Genomic DNA, 24,645 nt, shown 5'->3' on the forward strand with positions numbered 1-24,645 from the left:
GTTTAGTTACTCTGTGTTGTTGCTTACCAGGCAGGCATTCCAGGCAGGCATAGCACTCTCAATTGTATTGCATTGTAGCCTACATGGGACAATAGATGGAAATTGTTTGTTTATATTGTGTTACATTACATTACGGTCTGTACAATTTAACTGTCCATCTCAAATTAAATAATGTGAAAATTTACGCTGTCATTGCTTGCAAAGCAATAAAAGTACTGCGTATGTTGTCGTGACAAGCCGGTGGCAGGGGTGGGGTGGGGTGTGGTTGCCCTATAATGGTCTCTTGTTCCCGGGCTCCTGCAAGTCTGTTGACAGCCCTTCCTCCTGTGCCAAATCATACATGGGTGGATCATTTAAAAACAAAACGTCTTCGCAAGTGTTGGTAGAAAGGGAAAGCTGTATCCTTCACCATTAAAATGGTGCCTCTTTTGTCTTTATCACTGGCACACCTATTGAGGAAAAGCTCTTAAATGCACCAACAAGTTTAATGATTACACTTGTGGACACTGAGTCCCTTTTAATTTCAAGAATTACAGCAAACTATTAACACTGTGCTTAGTAATGGCATAGAGCGACAAGGATGAATATCATCTCATTTGTTTGCACCTATCGTACCGGGCCTGATAACCTCTTGCCAAAGTCACTTCTCACATCCTCATCAATTCGCCGATCGATTCAATAGACAGTGATACATGTTTCTGGAGCTAATGGGAATAATTAAGGATAAGCAAAAGGGTTAGCAGGATGATTTATGTTCGAAAGTGTGGTTGTACTCGCATAACTCCCAATTACTCTGCAGCTGAAAGGCGGTGCAAAGTACAGTAAACTCTTCAGATTGACTTCCACTTAGCTGGATGAAATAATGTAATAACCATGCATGGTATAGGGACACTGTCCCCTAGGTAACCACACAAGGTGAAAGTCACAGTCAATGCTTCAATAAAATCGCTATAACTCGGACTCATAACAGAACAGTAGCTGACCTTGTTGGCTCGTATTGTAGGTGTGCATTCTCTTTCAGTATTTGGGGAATTTTACAAGTACACCATTGGTCAGAAGTTTTAAGACTTTCTTATTCAACTGAACGGTGAAGTCTCAAAACGTATGACTGCCGTGTGTCAATAGAACAAATTCCAATGTGAAATGACAGCAACTTATATTTAACTCAATTTGTCTCTTAAAACACATAGCGGACTCAAAAAGTGCAAAAAACTCTCCAACATGTACATTTTTAACAATTCTTCATTAGAACAGCATTGAAGGCCTCTTTTTGTAATCACTTCTCTAGTGCCCTTAAAGTAGTTGCTCATACAATACTAGAACAAAGTACTTTAAACCACACAGCAGCTAGTAATCATGGCAGCATTGTGTTCCACGAGATTTTTAAATTATAGGTCCTTTTACAATCTTCGGTTATTTCACCTTCTCACTGAATGCTTATTTTAATTGCAATCACATTAAATGTTTGATTTATTTATTTATTTATTAAACAGGAAGGAGCACCAATCTCTTGATGATGACACAACCAAGATAATACAAGGGTCCCACACAAGGTTTTGTCTTAGGGCGCTTTCAATTTAGACCCAGAAGACCAGGGTCCGGTTGGGGAACTACCTCGCAACAACACTTGCAAATGACTTGTTGAAAAGGTTCAGCATACACACTTTGCTAACCGAACTTTCCGAGTAGCATCACTTGGACGAAAGCTGCTCTCATTGATTGGACAAATAGTAGAGGAAACAGCTTCGTGCAGGAAGGTGAGGGAGCGTGTAGCGTCACAGCACTGCGCTATAGTGTAGCATAAATTGAGTTGCCACTCGGCCAGCGGTGGGGTAGCTCCCTCCCGACTCTATGCCGAGCGAGTAAGTCGCACCAGCCAAAAAATGAGCAATGAAAAGGAAAAAAAACATAAGTCTCACCGGAGTATAAGTCGCATTTTTGGGGGGAAATTTATTTTTATAGAATCCAGCCCCAAGAACAGGCATGTCATCTTGAAAGAATATTTCAAATACAATAGAGAACAACAGGTTGAATAGGTGTACATACGGTATGCTAACATTACATGACGCCAACCGGCCCGCGGGAATTAAAGCCCGACGCAGCCCGAGCACGATCAACTACCTTGATTTGCTTGGCCGAGCCTGAAAAACCCCGAAATTTTATGTTTTATTTGTAGGCAAGAGCCCGAAAAAAATAAATTTCATGTTTTATTTGTGAGAACTGAGGAGAAGGAGGAAATGCAGGGATGCGATGTGTGGTTGCATTTTTTTGTGTGATCACGTTTGTGATAATGCCGGTACATATATTGTATGCATAATGATAAAAAATTAAAGCTTGTCTTTTGTAACGAATTCTCCCAGTTAAACAAGACTGTAAGATGGATATTCAATAAACATTTATATCTTTTCTATTTGCGTGTCTGTTCTAACAGGCAGATGGTAGATTTGACATTTATTTGGCAGAAAAAAAACGCTAGTTTTCTCAATGTTTAAATAGTCTACATATTTTTATGATGATTATAAATGCATTTACACAACGAAATAACGCTGGAAAAGTTTGTTAAATACATTTCTCGTATGAGACCAAAGCGCCACATTCGTTTACATTCAGCGAAGCCGACAGTTTTCCGTATAGCACCTTCAACAATCAATTTGAATCCTTTCCATATCCCACTCCTACCAAAGTTTTTTGCTTTTCAATTGCCCTGTCTTTAGTTTGTTTTTCACTCCTATAGCTTCTCCACGAAGGAAATACCAGGATGCGCGCGGGAGAGGAAGATTGAAAAGAGAGCGAGGCCACTGCGTTCACGTGCGCAGGCATGCACAGCGCCTTTTCTGTTTTATTCAAATTATTTATTGTTTTTAACATCCATACATCGTTTTAGTATACAGTAAATATATGAATATATATTTGTTTGAAAAAAGTTAGCGAGAGAGAAGTCGGCCCGACCCAACCGTAAATAATCACACATAAGTCGCTCCAGAGTATAAGAAGCACGCTCTGCCAAACTATGAAAAAAAACTGCGACTTATAGTCCGAAAAATATGGAATATAAAATATGCATGGGGAAAATTAAACCACGAAAGGGAACCGCATGGTACAGTCACACAGGCATGCTTTCGCTCTCACTTTTGTGACTTTATGGACTGTCAAATTGTCACCACTTCCAGGAGAACGAGACTCACGAAACAGCGGCCCCAAGAGGCTCCACCTGCCTTGGTCACCATCACTCTCACACAGTCTGTTCAGGAACAGCATGCAAAACACAACCGCCACATTAGAACCCGATTCTGTGTATCAAATGCAACTGCTTAGCACAGAACAACAGCATTTGGCCATGGGTAATCGTCTGTCATTTTGCCGTTGTTGATTTTGAATAAGTTGTGCGCTGTGCTTCTGCTTCCAAGGATGCCCTGCGTGTAGCGTCACAGCCTGGAGCAACACAGTTCCAGGCTGTGACGCTGCACATAAAGTGGCAAAAGCGCACCCTGCTCTGGTTGCATTCACAAGCGAAGCAGGGTGCGCTTAAAGAGGACCAAGACACATGATTTTTTAGCGGACGAGAGTTCGTTTGTTTGGTCCTAACTTAAGTTTGGATGCGCGCTCACATTTACAAGACGAAGCTGACCATCTGAGAAAAGAACTCTGTCCCGTTTAAAACGGACCAAACAGTGCTAGTGTGAAAGCACTCTTTCTACAGGATTTTGCCCAAGCAAATGTATCTTTAATTTCTAGACTTTCCACTAAAAAATGAACATACAAACTCCACACAGGAAGGCCCCGGGTTGATCTTGGTCTTAGATTTGTGACGTGTTGTGCTAACCAGTCAGCCACTGTGCCACCTCTGCAAGCATCTTTTATAAAATGGCATCCATGTCTGCACACTACTCTGTTGGTTTTCCATCCTTTTTTTCATTCCCAAACTAAATTTGTGGGCACTATAATTGTCCCTGTAGATTTTCATTGAACTCTATGGAGTGTCTTTTTATTTTACATTAACAAGAAAATGACATTTTTGGCCACTGCTGCATTTCGGCTCACCACACCTCTTGACACACAAAAGGGTTCAATCACCTGCACTACATGGGGGCCAGGGTAGCTCACATAAAACATGACAGACTTGATAAAGATCTAAACTGTATTTCCTAGCTCATTCATTGCGGATGGAACAGTTTGGTTTAAACCATGTTTTTGGGAATCCTATTGCAATGGTAGAACCAGCTTCGGCTGGGTTGGTAAGAAAAAACAACCACAATATAAACTTGCTGTCTCGTGTAATGACCAGATTCCCATTCCAAGTGTGTCATAATGGCATATCTAGCAAAAGAGATACTGAGGTCCTCTTGACTACTTGCTTTTCGCAGAATTTATTTATTCTTTTAATTTTTTTTACAGTGTTTAACTTTTTAAACTTAGGAAAGAGATAAGAATGTTTAAAAAAAAAAAAAGTGCAATGGAGCACTGAAAACGTTATCTGCTTGTATAAGCCGCTTATTATCTAGCTGCTTTTCGTGCTGTCACTATCAAAGATGGAGCGTTTTATCTTTTTTTTTTTTTTTTTTCTTAAGCTATTCTCTGTAACTAAAAGAAAGTTTTAAAAAAATTTTAAAAAGGCGCGGGATTCACAGTGGCTGGTTAGCACATCTGATTCACAGTTGAAAGGTCTTAGGTTGAAATCCCTCCTGCCCAAGGTCAGATGCGATAGACTACAGCCCTAACTTTATTGAGAATAGGTAGTAGGGATGGATGCAAGGGTAGATATCCCGGGGGGGCGGTGGGACATGTGCCCCTCCTCAACTAAGCTGCCCCCCCCCCAATAATTTGGGACACAATATTTTTTGAGGAGCCGTAGACTTAATTCAAAGTAAAATCTGGGAATGGCTTAGTCCACTCCACATGGTAGAGGCTGAACTCCTTACCGTCTGCCTTCTGCTTAAGTGCCTATTGCGCACTGCTGAAGGATCAGGTGGACATCAACTCACAAACACAGACAGTCACACAAGTTCTAAAACATCACATCAACAGATATGTCGAAATTCCGACTATCTGCATCGTTTCTCCTCCATTGTTAAAAGGTCTACTCTCCATTACTGAGTGCTGTTAAACTAACCAAAAGCTGGTAATAGCTAAGATTGAGGTGACAGTCACAGACAGGGAGGAGAGAAGAGAGGAGCTGAGTGTAATTATTTATTTCTATCACTCTAAACGGCTAACTGTCTGGATATTGATATCAGAAATGGTTAAGATTTTTTATTAATTTACAGGAAGGATTTATTATATTAAATATTGATGTTTTTTTTTTTTTTTGTCTCCAAGGGAAAGTAGCCTTTACACTCCCGATCAAAGTCTTAATACAGTTAAAAAGTTGCAAGAAATTGCATTTTCAAATTAGAATCTCAATGAGGTTTTAAGTAGAGCTACAATATGCAAAGGCAAGAAGGGGGAGTTTGATAAAAAGCACATTGAAAAAGTAATTAATTGAAAACAACAAATAAACTGAAATATGCTGTTTATCACCCAATCAAAAGTTTAAGACCATCGCTCAAAAAATTAAAAAAAACTCTCCAAACCTAAACAAAATATTTTCTTAGTAGGACTGTAATGAGTAGCTCCACCATTCTAACATTTATTTGGGCATGCCTGATGTGAGTGTTTACAGGAGGAGATGATATCTCATGATGATAATAGATAACATTTGATTTCAGTCATTTGGTGGTAAATCTGGACTCGACCAGTAGTAAGATACTAGTATCCCTTAGTTGATTTTTTTTCTTTTATCCCAGACAATAGATATAGGTGGTTTAAATACCTGACATGTTTCGGCGAACACTTCCGCTTTCATCAGAGTCACTGGTGTTGGTCTGACGCATCTTTATCAGCTGGTGGATGGAGGCGTGACTAACCTGTCAGATTGACAGGCGAGTCACACCCTCTGCTGGCTATTCAGTCTTCTAGGATGCTGGTCCAGGTAGTAGAGAGCATGTAAGCCCCCTCGTCCCTGTTGATGGTCCTCGGGCCCCGCTTGCGGATCTCAATGGCCTCCCTGATCCAGCGCTGATGTTTGTTTTCTTCTGTGTGGATGACTCTGGCCTTTTCACAGTCCATAAAGTGGTTTTCCCTTTTGCAGTGATCGATGATGGATGACTTGTGATGGTCCTGTTGTGCTTGTTCTTTCATTGCCATCGTATGTCTTATTTTTGTCTCCTTCTTACACTCCTTCTTGTGTTCTGTTTTTCTTGTAATAAAGCTCCTCCCTGTCTTCCCGATGTATGATTTCTGCATGGAATTTCATTTATTGAGTTACATTTGTTTTCTAGGTGGATTTTGTCCTTAGGATGGATTAATATCTGGCGGAGTGTTGCATGTGGTTTGACCGGTGTGTTTATATTGTATTTTTTCATGACTTTTTGGATGCGTTCTGTGACTCCTCTCACGTACAGCAACGTCACCATATCTGTGTCTTGTTGTTTTTTTTGTTTTTTCCTTCCCCCCTGTGTTTTGTTGTTCTTGTTATTAACCTGTTCTGCACCTTTTACTATCGCCAGATGTGGATACTGACACCTTTTTAGTGTATTTTTTATGTATTTTTCCTCTGATGAAGGTGGAAGTGTTCGCCGAAACATGTCAGGTATTTACGCTGCTGGCCAAAAGTATTGGCACCCCTGCATTTCTGTCAAGATAGGGTTACTCCCAGAAAATGATTGCAATTACAAATGCTTTGGTAGTAATATCTTCATTTATTTTGCTTGCAATGAAAAAACATAAAAGGGATTGGGAAAAAAATTAAATCATTATCAATTTACACAAAACTCCAAAAACGGGCCGAACAAAAATATTGGCACCCTTCAGAAAACCTTTTGATGCTTCTCTAATGTGTGTAATTTACAGCACCTGTTACTTACCTGTGGCACATAACAGGTGATGGCAATAACTAAATCACACGTGCAGCCAGTTAAAATGGATTAAAGTTGACTCAACCTCTGTCCTGTGTCCTTGTGTATACCACATTGAGCATGGAGAAAAGAAAGAAGACCAAAGACCTGTCTGAGGACTTGAGAAGCGAAATTGTGAGGAAGCATGGGCAATCTCAAGGCTACAAGTCCATCTCCAAAGACCTGAATGTTCCTGTGTATACCACGCGCAGTGTCATCAATAAGTGTAAAGTCCACGGCACTGTGGCTAACCTCCTAGATGTGGACAGAAAAGAAAAGTTGACAAGAGATTTCAACGAAAGATTATGCGGATGGTGGAGATAGAACCACAACTAATAATAATAACCACAATAATACATTTTATTTGTAGAGCGCTTTTACAAATGCTCAAAGACGCTTTACAGTTGAAACAAAAAACAGCAAACAATGTGAACAGAACAAAACAATAAAGAAAATAATTATAATTTAAAAGTTTAAAATGGTGAGTTTTTAACAGTTTTTTGAATGTGGGAAGGTCTGAACAGGTACGGATAGGTTTAGGGATTGAGTTCCAAAGGGAGGGGACAGCGACGGAGAAGGCTCTGTCCCCCCAAAGTTCGGTGTGTTCTTTGTTGGGGCAGTGCGACGATGTTGCCATGAGAAGAGCGGAGGTGATGGGAGGGGGTGGGGGGACAGACTAACATACAAACAAGTTCAAGCTGTCCTGCAGTCCGGGGGTACAACAGTGTCAACCCGTACTATCCGTCGGCGTCTGAATGAAAAGGGACTCTATGGTAGGATACCCAGGAAGACCCCACTTCTGACCCAGAGACATAAAGAAGCCAGGCTGGAGTTTGCCAACACTTACCACAAAAACAAAAACGTTTTGGAAGAATGTTCTCTGGTCAGATGAGACAAGAGTAGAGCTTTTTGGGAAAAAGCATCAACATAGACTTTATAGGGGGGAAAAAAAGGCTTTCAAACAAACGAACACGGTCCCACAGTCAAACATGGCGGAGGTTCCCTGATGTTGTAGGGTTGCTTTTCTGCCTCTGGCACTGGAGTGCTTAAAAGTGTGCATGGCATTATGAAGTCTGAAGACTACCAACACATTTTGCAGCAATAATTAAGGGCCCAGTGTGAGAGAGCTGGGTCTCCCTCAGAGGTCATGGCTCTTTCAGCAGGACAATGACCCAAAACACACTTCAAAAAGCACTAGGAATTGGTTTGAGAGAAAGCACTGGAGACTTCTAAAGTGGCCAGCAATGAGTCCAGACTTGAATCCCATAGAACACCTGTGGAGAGATTTGAAATGGGCAGTCTGGAGAAAGCACCCTTCAAATCTCAGAGACCTGGAGTAGTTGGCCAAGGAAGAATGGTCTAAAATTCCAACCGAACATAGTAAGAAACTCATTGATGGATACCAGAAGCGATTGTTCTCAGTTATTTTGTCTAAAGTTTGTGCTTCCAAGTATTAGGTTGAGGGTGCCAATACTTTTGTCCAGCCCATTTTTAGAGTTTTGTGTAAAATGATAATGATTTCATTTTTTTTGTTTTTCATTCTTTTTTGTGTTTTTTTTTTTTCATTGCAAATAAAATAATTGAAGGTATTACTACCAAAGCATTTGTAATTGCAAATATTATCTGGGAGAAATTGAGCATTATCTGACAGAATTGCAGGGGTGCCAATACTTTTGGCCAGCAGTGTAAACCACCTGTAACTATCGTCTGGGATAAAAGAAAAATTCAACCAATCTATAAGTGTAGACAAAATGAACTCAATACAACTACTAGTATCCCTGTTAAAAGATTAAAGTGACAATATGCAGTAAAATATGCTGTATAACTCAACATTTATCATTGTGTCCCCACCACTAATTATTCTCGAAGATATTATTGTTTATTTTCTCCCCCAGCATTGAAAATTGATCTCCACCCCTGGATGGATGGACAGACTGATGATATGTGTTAGGATAGTCAACCACTGTACTTATTTGACCAGAGTTTTAGCATTGCCAAACAAATTGCATTTCAGTTACTATCCTCGTGTGGACAAGGAAACATGTTTCTCTTGAAATATAGACCCTGGAGAACAAAAATGAAATGCATATGACAAATTCTAACAGTAATGCATTTTCAACAGCAGCTGTACGTTTTCAGTATAAACTGTAAATAATGCATAACATTCAATTTACTGCGCTACTAATAATGGTCAATGTATTATTCATCTATTGTGATTGCAAAAGAGTCTATAATCCCAACTCAGCCTTGAATAAAAAATATAAAGATTTATGTTTCACCTACTGTATGCTGCATTATGTATACAGCAGTAAATAAGTTCCCAAAAGGCGCATAAGAGATTTTCCGATTTCACAAAAAGTTTTCCATCCATTTTCTATTCATATTTTTGTGTTTAGGTTTGACAGTCCACTGGAGCATATCACTGCTGACTTTGAAAGGTGCAAATGGCGCTCAACATCCAAGACTGGTTGCCAGTCAGTTACAGGGTACATGGAGAGATGAACAACCACTCATGGCTCCAGACTAACATTTTTTAGTAGGAGCACAGTGGCCCCTAACTTAAAATTTTAGGGGTGCAAGCAGGGTCGCTGGAAGTCACTCATAGCAGGGGGTGCTGAGGATCCTAATTTGTTTTTCCCATCAAAAAACAGTCGTTTCGGTCCAAATTTGTCATGCTCGCGCTTTTTCTCCATACAAAGCGTACACAATGGCAGCACACACGCATGCTGGATAGTTTACGTCCTACTGCTAGGCTACTACAAAGACAGTGTTCTATTTCACCTACAGTGTGTGTGTTTTTGTATTGGAAATAAAAAACTCTATACGGCGCAATGACACACAAACACATTTGAAAACTAAAAGGTCCAATAAGCCTCAGTTTGACATCCACTTTTCACAACACTCAAATAAATTGCACACAAATATCCAACAACACTCTGCACGGCGACAGCTCAACAGCAACAACAAACAATAATATGGCTACAATGCAAACTATATGAAGTTCTCCACAGTCTAAATCTGCAGCTCACTTTTCTTTCGCGGGGCACTATTATAAACTATCATAAACGTCTTCGTTTTTGGCCTTGAATTGAATTTTACAAAATTTTGCTGTTTTTATAGAGAAAAAAATCATTAATTTTTGCACCATGTTAACGCCTCCTCTTTCAACAGTTAATCTTTCCATTCCAATAGCACCATATCCAATGTGACCTGGTAGCAAGCAAGGTGTCAAACAAAAAAAAAACTTTTTTAACATACAGTGGTACTGTACTTCTTTCTACATACGAAGTTAATTCATTCCAGGACCGTGTTTTTAAATCAAAATGGTCGTATGTCGAGCAGGATTTTCCCATAGGAATACATTATAATTCCATTAATTCGTTCCACAGCCCAAAAACCTACACTAAATACTGCTGGTACTATTACAAATGGCAATTACACATAGCAAAACAAATAAATTAATAAAAATGAGAATAGTAAAATAATCCTAATAATAATTCCTGTAATAATGTAACAAATCGGGTTCTAATGTGGCGGACGTGTTTTTCGTGCTGTACCTGAACGCACCGCGTCGCTGACCTGACAGAGAGAGGGAGAAGTGCGGTTGAGAATTTACTTTCTTTTTTAATGTATTGTTGAGAACAACTGCGGCGGACAGTAGGCGTGTTGTGTTGCACAAGTTCTGAAACAAATGATAAAAACCTGATGAAGCTGAAGATTTCTTTGGCAATGTTACCACAGTAATAATTGTCACTTTAACTTATAAAGACAGGCAAACGGAGGTCGGAGGAGGATCGTGCAGCTCGTTGACATTCTACGGCCGTATGGTTGAGCCAGTTCACGGATGTGCACCCCACGCTCATATTTTTCTATCATTTACATCTTCTTTTCAATGCAGTAACCTTCTTGTAACCTGTGTTGATTTCTCTCACAAGAAAATCCGCCGTGCGTCCGTCTGTCATGTTGTCGTATTTCGAGCATGTCCTAACAAATGGCGAGTCAAATTTTATGTCGGATGTCGAAAAGATCGTGTGTCGAAGCGATCCTATGTCGAGGTACCATTGTATATATTTAATCCCCTAAGTTAAATACACTATTGTTTCAATATGTTTTGTTTCTTGATTCATTTAAAAAAAAACAACAACAACAACAACAACACAGGGTGCTACCCCACTTCCCATGCCACTGGGAGCAAGTAGAAGATACAAGGGCGCACACTGTAAATCGACATGCAACTTTTTTCCCAAATTTTCACTGTTTAGCTGATAAATACTTTCATAATAAATGCATGAAATTAGAAACTTGTAAATCAATATTTTATTATCTATCAGTTTCAGAAATTAAAACAAAATTCCCATATTAATCTATTTCGGTCGCTGTCACATGGCACTACAACCAATCAGCAATGGACTTATAGATCAAGAAATTACCTGCAAGGTCACTGGCGAACTCGGAAATTGACATCTACACACCACACTTTGTCAACATGGAGGATTATATCATTTTAGCAGCGTGCAACCAGCTCATACTTTATGATACCTTTCGGTATGATTTACAGTGCATAAATAAAAAAGCGGCAGTACGGGAAGTTGTTGGTGTTCTGGAAGGACTGGAAATTTTAAAATGCCCTCCAAATTCATAGCTAATCAGAGATAAGCGATGACGCACAAGCAGAAGGCAGTGCGTGTTGCTGCCGCTTGCCATTGCAGTCACATCGCGCCCTGTGTGCTGGCTCTTAGCTCAACAGTGATGACTTTCGCATTTCGCCATTGCTCATCGCCTCCCGTGTGCCAAGCCCCTGAGGTGGACTTATTCCCCCTGTCGGCCTCCTATGAAACAGTGCTGGCAGGTTTGTTGGAAAAAAAGTAGTCACTTATTGTCTTTTTCACCACTGCACTTTTTCCTCTGTTGTATTTTCAGTTGTAGCAAACCAGCTCGTTACTTTACCCCCAACTAGTGGATTTAACGCTGAAGGAGTTTGTCAGAAAAATAAATAAATAAATAAATAAATAAAAACGCAATGTTCCTGGTCGCACATGTGCGAGTATATGAATAGAATAATAGGGATGGAAATTGATAAGATTTTTACAATTCCGATTCCATTATCGATATTGCTTCATGAATCGATTCTTTATCGATTCCCTTATCATTTCTAATTTGGACTAATGGACTGTATGAGGTTCTGGGTTCAATATATTTTATGGTTCATTGGCCTCGGAGTGTCGGTTAGAACACAAGGAGTGGAGTTGGTCTTTGGCGCTTTTAATCCAACTTGGCAACAGGCACAACTATTTACAGGCAATGACACTTGATATGACAATCACTGAATGAGCAGATGAGAGCATGCGTGGAAAGATGTTGATGTATTTGTATGTGTGTGGAGAAGACTGGAATGTGTTAGTATATGTGTGGTTCTGAAAGGAAAGAAAATTACATCATATTGTGCTGATGCAATAAACAATACAACTTGACTGTAAAGCAGTCAATAACACACATAGATGAGTCGGAATATTGTAATGAAACAAACGTGGGGGGGCGTGAGCGAGCGCGCACAACTAGGAAGCACGCTGCGTGCACGTGCGTTAATCTTGGCCATAAAAGTGGCAAAAACTAAGCACTTTACACTCTTATGGATGTACAACATCATCTTAAGATGCTAAACTAACACATTCCCTCTTAACACAAATGTGCAACGCGAATATAATGTAAACAACGCTCTCTTCAACGCAGCGAGAATGAGCGGGAACAACCAGCCGACGTAACAGTAAAAACACGAAACGGTTGTGCCGATAACGGCTCTAACTTATCGTAAGAACTTTATGACATGAAGAGGAAATACTTACATTCATTCATGGACGCACATAGATACTTCCTCTTACAGGTGGCCATGCTCGAAATGCGCACCTTACGCCTATTCTCAGTCCCAGAATAAGCAGTGTGCATGACGTAGGACAATAACAGGAACTGACTGGTTGCTATGGGAACGAACGCATACCCATAGAATCTTTCTAACAGGAATATTAAAATTGCTAATAAAATCGTTTAGGATTATTTTAAATGCATATATGTTATATTTTTCTGATAGAGTATTCGACGAGGAATACGATAGACCCATTAATAGACTTTTTGGGAAAAAAATCCCCATTTCTTTAGGTAGTCTCATGAATAATGACATGGCCTTTAAAAGTCAATGCAAATTCACTCGGCAACAACTCTCTTCAGGTTACACTTAAAGAGAAGTTTCGCCATTGCTATTAATGTTGCCGTGCTTGTCGATTCGAAAGTGTGTAACATGCGTAAATTTGAAAATGTATGGTATAATCCACGTTACTATGATAGAGAACATGATTCATATGGAAATTTAGTGAGCTAGGAATTATAATAAGAAATATCAACTCAAACAAAAGTTGTTGACATAAAATTAGTGAAGGAAAAAATGGGTTATTAGAAAAAAATATATTTTTTAATTAATTACTCTTTAAAAGGCAGCAACCTACAAGCCAATGGGAAATCGCGATATTACTCGCCCTTAATCAATGAGCGAGCACGTTCTAGGCCAATGGTAGGATGACAGGAGCGAACCGGTCTTCCCTCCTTTTTTTTTTTTTTTTTTTTTTTTTACCGTCTCATCGCAAGTGAGTGAAACCGCAGCTTCTTTGGGTTGTCAGACAGTTACAAACATACTGTGAAAAAAACCTGGATTCAACTGCAGTCTTTGTGCGTCCCTGGAATTGAGGGCAGCTCGTGACAGCGCAGCTTGGCCAATCGTTAACCACGTGCCGCCATCACCTTGTTCTGGGAGGCAGTTTATGACAGCGCGGATTAGCTAACAACCGTTAGCTACGTGCCCTCATCACCTTATTCTGGCCGGGTCTTTTATGCGGGAGACGCCTTTCTTTCATTGAGGACATCGTGGGAGATCGCTTGTAGAGCATATATTTTTTCCCTTTTATTTTTCCGCTCTCGACCTGTCCAGCCACAGGAGTGGTTGTCGAAGGGGAGATCGGTGGTGAGCTAACCCAATTTTCGAACCTGAACTGGACACCTTTTTTTGTTTCAGCTGGGAATCTGGTAGGAACGTTCCATAATATTCAACAGTGATTCACATGTGAGCTCACATAGCGTTTTAGGACTGTAATAAGACGTTAAAGAAAAAAAAACACTAAGTGCACTTAGTAAAGTTAGGGTGGTTTAAGTAACTGATTAATTGATTTGTTTTATGCATTTAAATTGCTTTCTTGCTTTTCAGTGCACATATTGTAAATAGTTTAATATTGTTGTTTTTTTATTACACTCAAAAACCCCCCATTTATCTGTGTCTTCAGATTTTTTTGCTTCTGCCGGGTGCACGCTGTCTCCTGTGAGTCGGGTCTAGCTTCTGATGCACTGGCCCAATACATTAACAAGTTATAATCAGACATCATAAAGTTATACAAAGCAAACCTTGACACTTGTTAACCACCGGGTTACAATGACGTGCTGGTTGGAACTGATAAGCGATTCGTTAGATAAGTTGCCAAACGATTCCATGGAATCGGAACACTCGGAACCGGTTCTACCGGTTCTCAATTCCCATCCCTACTCGCACTGGCTCTAATTTTAGTCGCAAAATTCGACCATTTGTTGGCAGTCTGGATCCCTGCCACTCAAAATCACTTGGGACTTTCCATTGAATTACATTCATTTTCATGATGACTGAATCATTCTGATGAAATGCTCTTTATAGTGATATTGACTCATGTCCAAAAACTGGATGTCTTTGCTATTGATTCTTCGCTATTATGAAACTTTCATTCAATCAGTGATATGTGCCACACCAGGGCCCCAGTAGGACACAAGAAACTTGCCAGGGTTCCATTTGGCTAAGGATCCATTTTTCTTCTTTTTCAGGTCTGCTGCTGCTGCAAATTTGCATTTCTATCTTGTGTGGACAGTCAGGGAAACCTTTGAGACCTATGCCTGGGTTTCCTAGTCTGACCAATATACAAAAATAAATCTTACTTTTGGAAGGCTCAGAAAACACAGCAAACTATTGCAATTTTGAATTTCTAGTCATTATTTACATTTTTTGCAAACACACAATCAATCAATTTACATTAATTAAGACGATGCTTGATTATAGTGCTTATCAAATTACTATACTTTAAAAACAATGGCATAACAAAAAGTCCATCAAATCGATTAGTCCTACTTTAGCATCAGTTGAAATAATATTAAAACAATGCCGATCTTAAAAGACTATACGTAACACTCAGTTTTAAAATACTGAAATTCATCAAATATGCAAAAATAAAAAACACTGCACTATGTTTAGTAATGAATTGAGTATGTGCGCATAAGGGAAAAAAAGGCATGTTCAGGCATGAATGTAATCTATTTTTCTTGCCTCTCAATCTGTCAATTTTACCCACGTGTTGTTCATTTTTTAATCTGGCCCCACTGGCTTTCCTTTGTATCAACGATGACATCCATTCATATGAATTTCAAATTTAAACATTAAAGTAGATTTAGTAGATTTTTTTTGTCTTTTCCCTTCTTTCTTTTCTCTCGACATTTCATCAGTATCATCAAACACTCTTCTGTTTTGACCTAGAGATGTGATGGAGAAAATCTAAATTCTAAATGTGCCTTTGTTTTGTAATTTTGCGAGCTGGGAATGTTTAATGGCCTGTCATAAAGCCTTTCGAATGTCACCAGAGGGACACTATTTTTCATTTGCTGTATGGATCTTTTTTTTTTTTTTTTTTTTTTTTTTTAATTCTCTTTTTGATTATGAATTCGCAACGTTCATGCCCACTGTGATTTTATGTTGGTTGGCATTCATCCAAGGTCTTTCCTTGTAAGCCAACCTCATAAAAACACATTATTTGGCAGAGGTAAGAAAATAATTTGATTTTGAGAATTTAATTTGGCCATAAGTGTGTGAGACAGCAAAAATGCTCGTAAAATGATAGAGTGGCAGTCTACAAATGCATTTTCTTTTATTTGACATACAGAGTGGGTCAAACGTCTTTGCGTGGCTTGAAAAGCGCTCTAGGAATAAATGTATTATTATAAACTGAAATAAATTGACAATGAAGGTATTATTGGCGATGGGCTGATGCTTCATAACTCAAAACCATTACTTTACATCAGTAATCCAAAATCCAAGACATCATGTGTGTGGAGCTATTACCATATAAGCCATTTTCAACTATTTAAACTATTTGCGAAAAACAGACTCATACTCAGACTGACAGATCGTATCGATTTTCACAATTGGACATTTAAAGTTTACACTCGACAGTGACTCCTTTAGATGAGTTCCAGCTGGACAAACAAAAATAATGATAAAAGAATTGTATGCACATGTTCATATTCTAGTTTTGAAGCTCTACTTTTGCCCTTCAGTTCATGGCTCACACATCTTCCGAACAGTATGGGTTCAGATCAAACATGTTTTCCAAAAAACAATTCAAGTAAAGTTTAGGAAAGGAATATAATAAATACATTATCTACTGGAATTAATGTGAAACTAAAGGGGTAGTGTGGTGGATTACAGTTAGCACATAATGTAAAGTTCTGAGATCCGGGGTTTGAATCTGGGCTTTGGTCTTGCTGTGTGGGTTTTCATGTTCTCTTCGTTCTTTGTGTGGGTGCTCTGTGTTACCCAGGAATCTCACTGAGTCTTTGTGCACTCAGCTCCAGTGCAGACCGTATGCCCACTACATACAACTCCCATCCGGTCCGTACACCCACACACTCTAGACGTGCATGCGCAAAACGGAGGAGACTCCGTGATCAGAGGAACACCAAGTTTATTATTGTGACAGTATTTTCAGACAAAACGCACATATAAGGGCCAAAAATCCACAAAGGCCAATAGTACAGTTTAGCTACAGTCAGTGCCGCAACCGATGCACTAATTCAGGGGTGCCCAATCTCGGTCCTCGTGAGCCCCTATCCAGCTTCTTTTCCATGTTTCCCTCCTCAAACACACCTGAATCAACAAATCAGGATCGATATCAGGCTGCTGCAGAGCTTGCTGATGAGCTGATCATTTGATTCAGGTGTGTTATCTGTAGGTATAAGTGAGTGCGAGAATGGTTGTTTGTCTCATTGTGCCCTGCGATTGGCTGGCAACCAATTCAGAGTGTACCCCACCTACTGCCAATAGTTAGCTGGGATAGGCTACAGCACCTCCGCGACCCTCGTGAGGATATGTGGCATGGAACATGAATGAATGAATGAATATCAGGTCTGTTTTTTGGACACAAACAACTAAAACCATTTGAACACTTAAAAACACAAGACTCACTACCACTGACAACAATTACAACTCAAGAAACTTGCAATAAGAAATTCCTCACCATCATTTGGAATTGTGTACCCGTTTGGGAATGCCTGGACCGCAAAATACAACTGTATCATGGATTGACGTTTCACATGTACAAGAAGGTGCGTCTGAAATGTTATACGCCGATTCGTCCCGCTACAAAAGTTGTGTACATGAAGCATTTTTATTTCAATCAGGCTTTTGATTCAAATAAAAATGACCATGTAAAATGTAGCTACTGACAGTGATCGACATCAAATCTATTTGAAGATAGATGCCTGGCGTTGAATGATCGCGATTCAGTGTCATTGACGACAATAGATGTCCAATCCATTTGGGAGGAAATGACAGGCTTACGATCGCGGCCAGGACCCAGGGCGATCACTCCATCTTGCCTTCCAGAATAAGACGAAGGAGCGCACAACAACCGCGACACACCCACCACAACCTTATTCACCTCACACACCATCACCACCCCAGTCCCCCACCCAACTGGGCGCGCAGAGAAGCCCCCACGCCCCCCAAGGCCCAGTATGGGTCTAAATCAAGGGCGTAGGTTTGCATAGGGATGGTAGGGACATAACACTAGCAACTTTTCAGGATGCTCAAATTTTCCCCACCAACTTTTAAGCCACCTTATTTGCATTATATAATGAGTTCAGTAACTAGTATATGGCTAATTTAGATCGTCTTCCCATATGTTGTAAGGATACAATAGACTACCATTATTAAGTGAACTGTTTACATTATGTTCAGACTTACATTTATCCTTTATCACTTGCTGAATGTACCAGTCCATTTTTTCCCTCTCAAACATACGTTTGATTGGCTGATGACTTGACCCCCCGACTCCTCGATGCACACTCACACAACTCCACTGACAGAAATACAACATGCCACCTCCTCCTCCACCCCCTTTGAAGAGGAGGGATATTACAAGTTTTTTTGTCGGCCAGCACAAGCTACTGTAAGTAATGTAAAAAGACATCAATGTTGTGGAGGTGGGGGAAACACCACTAATTTTGCTATTAAAATCAGACCTGCATCAGACTTAGCGTAGACTTAATCTCTGTGAACTTACTAACATGCAAAACTACTGTGGTCAGGCCAGCCTATTGCATTATATGGTAATGCATTATATGCATTACCATAATGAAACGCGGTGGCTTCAGAGTGCAAGTCCCAAGAATGCGTCCACTTCAGAGGGACACTGACATGGACAAAAACATCTGTGAAATGAAATCACACATCAGAATTTCATGAAGAGTACTTTGGTTCAAGTCTTGGGGTAGTCTAGGATGCCTCAGATGTAGCTCGGTCCTTGGATATCTCCTCTCTATTTTTTTTCATGAATTTTTTTCCCAAATCTTTCTTACATTACAGTACTTTAGTTTGAGTCTACGGGTGCTCCAGTGTCCCCCAGAACTGGACCGATTCCTTGATAGCTCCCCGTTTTTTGTAATAAAGGGACTTGCACATCAAAATGTTTGTTTAGTAGTTTTTAAAAAAAAAAGCTGGAATCCAAAGTTTTATCATGTGAACCAATACACATAAAAGTTAGCATAAGTCAATACAGATTTATTTTGCTTTAATCCTTTGACTTATCAATTAATTAGGTTCATATTGGTGAGAAATGTGGCCCAGATCCCCGCTCAATAATCTATTTGGTCTCATTGATGTCCTGTCCCCAGCAAAAAGTGTACAAGCAGGTTATGCTGTTATATCGTCCCTACCAATGTTGAGACCAAACCTATACCTTTGTCTAAATTCCATTGACCAGGCATATCCTCTTTTGGGTCCAAGATAACATGGTAAAGTACTCTACCAGCTCATTGACATTCAATGGCAGGGCACAAATGGGCAAACGAACATTTACACTAAACGCCTCTTTGTGTAATTTAGAGCTTTCAAACCAAATAAATATAAATACCTTATTGCGTTCAGAAGAGAGATTGAAACCTGGATATCCCTATGGAAAGACAGAAGTGCTTAACACTATAACATCTTGAGACCGTTATTAGAAAATCTTTTTTTTTTTTTTTTTTTTTAAACTTTGAACTTGTCCTTCACGGAATGGATTCTATATGACTTTGGGTCCTAAATGTATTTGATTGATTTGTAAGTCTGAGATGAAGATCAATACTGGCCGGGTATTTAGGTAATTAAAAAATGTATGCACTTACTTGAACTCATTCATCTATTCAGATCCACCCAAAATTTTATATTGTGTAGATTTTGGCCTTCCAAATCTGCTCCCTATCTACTAGTATAGTCTCCTAAAATACAATAATCCTTTGTTTATCACACAGGTCATATGCAAAGCAATAAACCGTATGAGGCAAATCATGGAAGTCACAACCATATGCGTAAGTAAGTAAGGAATAACGTTTCAACAGTTTAAGTATGCACGGAAAACATCTGAAGTAGAAAGTTGTGATTAGAAGTTCAACTTCCACAGGCCCGAAGGAAATTTACTGCTCCTTGGAGCTGGATTATTTATGAATGCAAATACTACTTCCTCGGCATGTCAGTCATTTAAGAGCACACTTCAATGCGAAGGGCTAATTAGTATTTATCATGTTTATGTTTTTTCCCCCTCCCTACTCACTCTCTCTCTGCAAGTGTTTCTGGCCTTGCATTTGCTGGCATTTAAAATGCATACAGATGAGAATTTGCCAGTGCCATTACTTCCCCTTTAATTAATGATGTGGTCTGATTTAATGTTTAAATGATCCCGCTTTGAAGTGTAGAAAAGTCGTTATGCTTATCTTATTCTGCTCTTGAAGCCACATGGAGGAAATCTGATGTTTACACAAAGGTTTCATTGGAAAAACACATGAGAATTTAACTTAATTTAGGATGACACCCTGATAAGTAAGGTTATCCTTGACCCTATTTTCATAATTTACATATGTGACCCCCTCGTATCTTATAATAAATGACAGTAGATGTGATTTCAAGATTCAAATAGTTTTTTTTTTTAATTGGGGGTGGAGGGGGGGGGGTTGACCAGGATGTGTTTAAACTAGGGCTGTCAAACGATTAAAAATTTTAATCGAGTTAATTACAGCTTAAAAATTAATTAATCGTAATTAATCGCAATTAATCGCAATTCAAACCATCTATAAAATATGCCATATTTTTCTGTAAATTATATATATACTCTGTAAAATAAATTGTTGGAATGGAAAGATAAGACACAAGATGGATATATACATTCAACATACGGTACACAAGGACTGTAGTGGGCATTTCACTCTACTGTCATTTAAATCTGTCTATGCTGTCCTCACTCCGAAGCGTCTACTTTTTCCAAAGCTAGACAGCTAGTGAACGACGCCTTAATAATCAGACTTCTTCCTTTTTCATCTGATTTATTAATAAAATGGCCTCAAACCATTGTCCTCTTTAGACCGTTGTAAAACTACAAAAAAAAGTACACAAGCATTGCATTAGCAACAACGTTAGCTTAGCACGCTATACAGTTTCACTAAACATAAACAAAAAGCGTCTCATACAAAAAATATAACATTTCGCTTACTAACATAATATGTACATTCTTTACAACAACCATACTTACGGACAAATCTTGTCCAAGGATCATATAAGCACAACATTACAATGTAGGCGTCAGCCCGAGACGTCGTGCAGCCATATTGAACTGGCATGAAGACAATAAACCCTGTCGCAAAGCGACCACAAGAGTTCGCTGTTAGACAGCACAAAAAGCCTTGCTGTAAAACTTACCAAAAGGCAGAATACTATCTGAGCGGGACATGTGCGTTAATTGCGTCAAATATTTTAACGTGATTAATTAAAAAAATTAATTACCGCGCGTTAACGAGATAATTTTGACAGCCCTAGTTTAAACCCAACTTGGATAGTGTTAAATAACAGCACCCATATTTAAAGATGTTTAGAGATGTTTAGAGTCTAAAAGCCTCTTTAGCCCTACTAAATTATGATTCTGCCACACATTGTTCATTCATAACATTCTGTATATGCCTGTGTCATAGATTTATAATGGTATTGACGGCTCACTTCGGGCACATACTGAGCCTCCCCTTTTAGCAGGGGGCCGCCCACATCAAGAGGAGATATTCACAAACACACAGCAAACACAGTGACGCCTGATTTAGTTGGTAAATGGTAAATGGTGCTACACTTATATAGCGCTTTTCCACCTTTCAAGGCGCTCAAAGCGCTTTACACTATCTCACCATCCACCTACTGGTGACGCAGCACCAGGAGCAACGTGGGGTTCAGTATCTTGCTCAAGGACACTTAGGCGTGTTCATCAGGGCGGAGAATTGAACCCACAACCTCTGGGTTTGGGGGACAACTACTCTACCACTGAGCCACGCCACCCCAGTTGAAAAAGTAAGAAAGCTGTACCGCACATCAACAGGAAGGATTGTCTCAGGAGTGATTTGTTCGAGGATTCAAGGTAATTATTATATTTTTCGTCCCATGCATGCATTTTGAAAAGTGAAAAAAATCTTTGGGAGAAATTAACTGCTATGGACTGGCATCGTCCTTTGACATATTTACGTAAAATAAATGCTACCTGCACGTTTTTTTTGCTTTTAACCAATAATCGAGACTCTTTTGCGTCCATGTCTATAAAGAATTCAGGGAATTATGCATTTATTCACAAGAATTTAAACGTAAAAAGCTCTTTGTTGTGGTAAGGCGGCGCCACAGTGTGACTTGAAGACGAGCAGCACATTCAACATTTACTTAAAATAAATTCTACCTGCGCATTTTTTTGCTTTTAACCAATAATCAAGACTGTTTTACGTCCATCTCTATAAAGTCTTAGGATGCGCGATGGGAGGGGATCCCAGAGCAAACACTGGCATGAGTGACTGTGATCAAAAAATGATTTATTGTTGCCAGATCCAAGGGTAAATAGGCAGGCAGGGAGCTGACAAGGAATAGGAAGATTATCAGGGTTGAGGTTCCGACGTGGGGCGCGCAGAGACAGGTCCTGGGACGAGAGCAAAGAAATCATGAGCCGACAATCACAGAGAAAAGTATCAAATGAGTGCGAGACGCAACTGGCGGTGGAAACAAGTTGATCTGAATCTGAATCCAAATTTTAAACCCCCAAGGATGGGGCTTGCCTTTCACATAGGGGAGAGTGGGGTAAGATGAGCCACTGGGTAAGTTGACCCACCCCTTGTATCTAGGCAACCGTGCTATGTGTGGTCATGTGATCACAATGGCAGGAAGCCCTCATCATTGCCATCTGGCTGAGGTGAAAAGAAGCACATTGGAAAAGAGGTAAGCCTATTTTTACTAAAAAAGTTGTTTTTTGACTGTCAAGGTAAATTTTCTGCATTTTGGGTAAAATGAGAGTTATGTCAAACAAGATTATCTGAGACTAAAACTATTTGTTACACATATTGGTGTATTTGTAAGGTGTAAAAACATGTGAATTACTTACCTTAAAATTGGCCACGTTTTTTTAGCTAGCCTGCTTTTCACAAAATGGTGGCTATGGGGCAAATTGAGCCGAAGGCTTTGGGGTAAATTGAGCCAGTGGTTCAACTTACCCCATAAGGCACTGAAATTGAGATGAATCCTTGATGTAATAAACACTATTTTTCTGAAGTACGCTCAACTGATTTGCTGTGTTTATCATTTTTTAATCATTATAGAGAAGAAGAAAAAAGAGGTAGCATGCCGAGAACGTATAAGAGGAAAACAAGCAGGGGCTCGACACCCTTGGAAGAGCTGGAGAGAGCAGTCAATGAAGTCAAGAGTGGAAAGTCCATCAGATCAGTGGCAAATCAAAGAAATATTGACAGGTCAACATTGAGAAGGTACATGAAAAAGAGAGCTGTAAAGGAAGTAAAAACAGTTGGATACGGTGGAACGGCAGAAGCAAAAAGAGTCTTCTCAGAGGAGATCGAAAAAGAGCTTGCAGCCCACATCAAGAAGCTTGCAGAGCAGTTTCATGGCATTACTCCAAAGAAATGTCGTGAACTGGCTTTAGAATTGGCTACAAGAAATAACATTCCCACCCCTAAAAACTGGACAGAGAAAGGTTTAGCTGGTAGGAAGTACAAAAACCTTACCTCAATAGGTTAAGACCAAGCTTATTTTGTGTTGCTCAATGCAATATTGTTTCTCTTTGTAGGTGAAGACTGGTTGAGGTATTTTTTGGCACGCCATCACCTCTCCTGCCGTACACCTGAGGCAACATCTTCGGGAAGAGCTACTGCCTTCAATAAAACAACAGTTGGGGAGTTCTTTGACAATCTGGCTAAGGTGATGGACAGGTAACAGATTTAATGTATTTGAAACTTTTAATAGCTACTGTAATAATTCATGACAACTAATAGCATCATTGTTCTGTTCTTTATTTTACAGGCACAAATTCCCTCCAAACATGATTTATAATGTAGACGAAACAGGAGTTACAACCGTACAGAGACCAAAACAAGTAGTGGCACAAAAAGGAACAAAACAAGTGGGCGCAATCACATCTGCTGAAAGAGGCGAACTTGTAACTGTGATCTGTGCTGTTAATGCTATTGGCAATGCAATCCCTCCCATGTTTATCTTTCCAAGGGTGAGATATAAAGATCATTTCATTTCAGGAGCACCTCCAGGGTCAGTGGGTACCTCCACCAGATCAGGCTGGGTTAACGAAGATACCTTTTTTGAATTCCTTCAACATTTGGTTAAGCAGACTATGTGCTCCCCTGATCTGCCACTGCTGCTGATCTTGGACAACCATGAAGCCCATATTTCTCTGAAGGCTGTGGACTTAGCGAAATCAAGCGGTATTGTTTTGCTCACAATTCCACCTCACACATCCCATCGACTGCAGCCTCTAGATAAGTCTGTGTATGGTCCATTTAAGACCTACTACAACAGAACCCTAGATGGTTGGATGAGATCTCACCCAGGCAAAACAGCCAGCATATACGAGATCCCTGGCTGTGTGAGTGATGCTTTCATGTCAGCAATGACACCAAGGAATATCTCCTCTGGTTTCAGATCCACTGGGATTTTCCCTTACAACAGAGATGTATTTTCTGATACAGACTTTGAGCCATGCATGGTGTCAGACAGGCCCAACCTGGAACAGCAGTGTGCATCAGAAAGTGATGCAACTATGATTTCATTCTCCAATAGTACTGCTGAGCTACCTGCACCAAGCTCTGCACATGGGTTTTCTCCACCAAGTTCACACCCTAAGGATCCTGAATCATATGTGTCTCCAACTCAGATTTTACCTTTACCCAAAAATCAGCAGCCCCGGAAACAAACAAACCGAAAGCGGGTGAAGACAAGAATCCTGACTGATACACCTGAAAAGCTGGCGATCCAACGTGCCCATGCAGAGCGGAAAAGCAAACTAAAAAACAAAATGGACAAATCCAT

Source organism: Corythoichthys intestinalis, chromosome 4 (genome assembly GCF_030265065.1).
Source record: "Corythoichthys intestinalis isolate RoL2023-P3 chromosome 4, ASM3026506v1, whole genome shotgun sequence".
NCBI lineage: Eukaryota > Metazoa > Chordata > Actinopteri > Syngnathiformes > Syngnathidae > Corythoichthys > Corythoichthys intestinalis.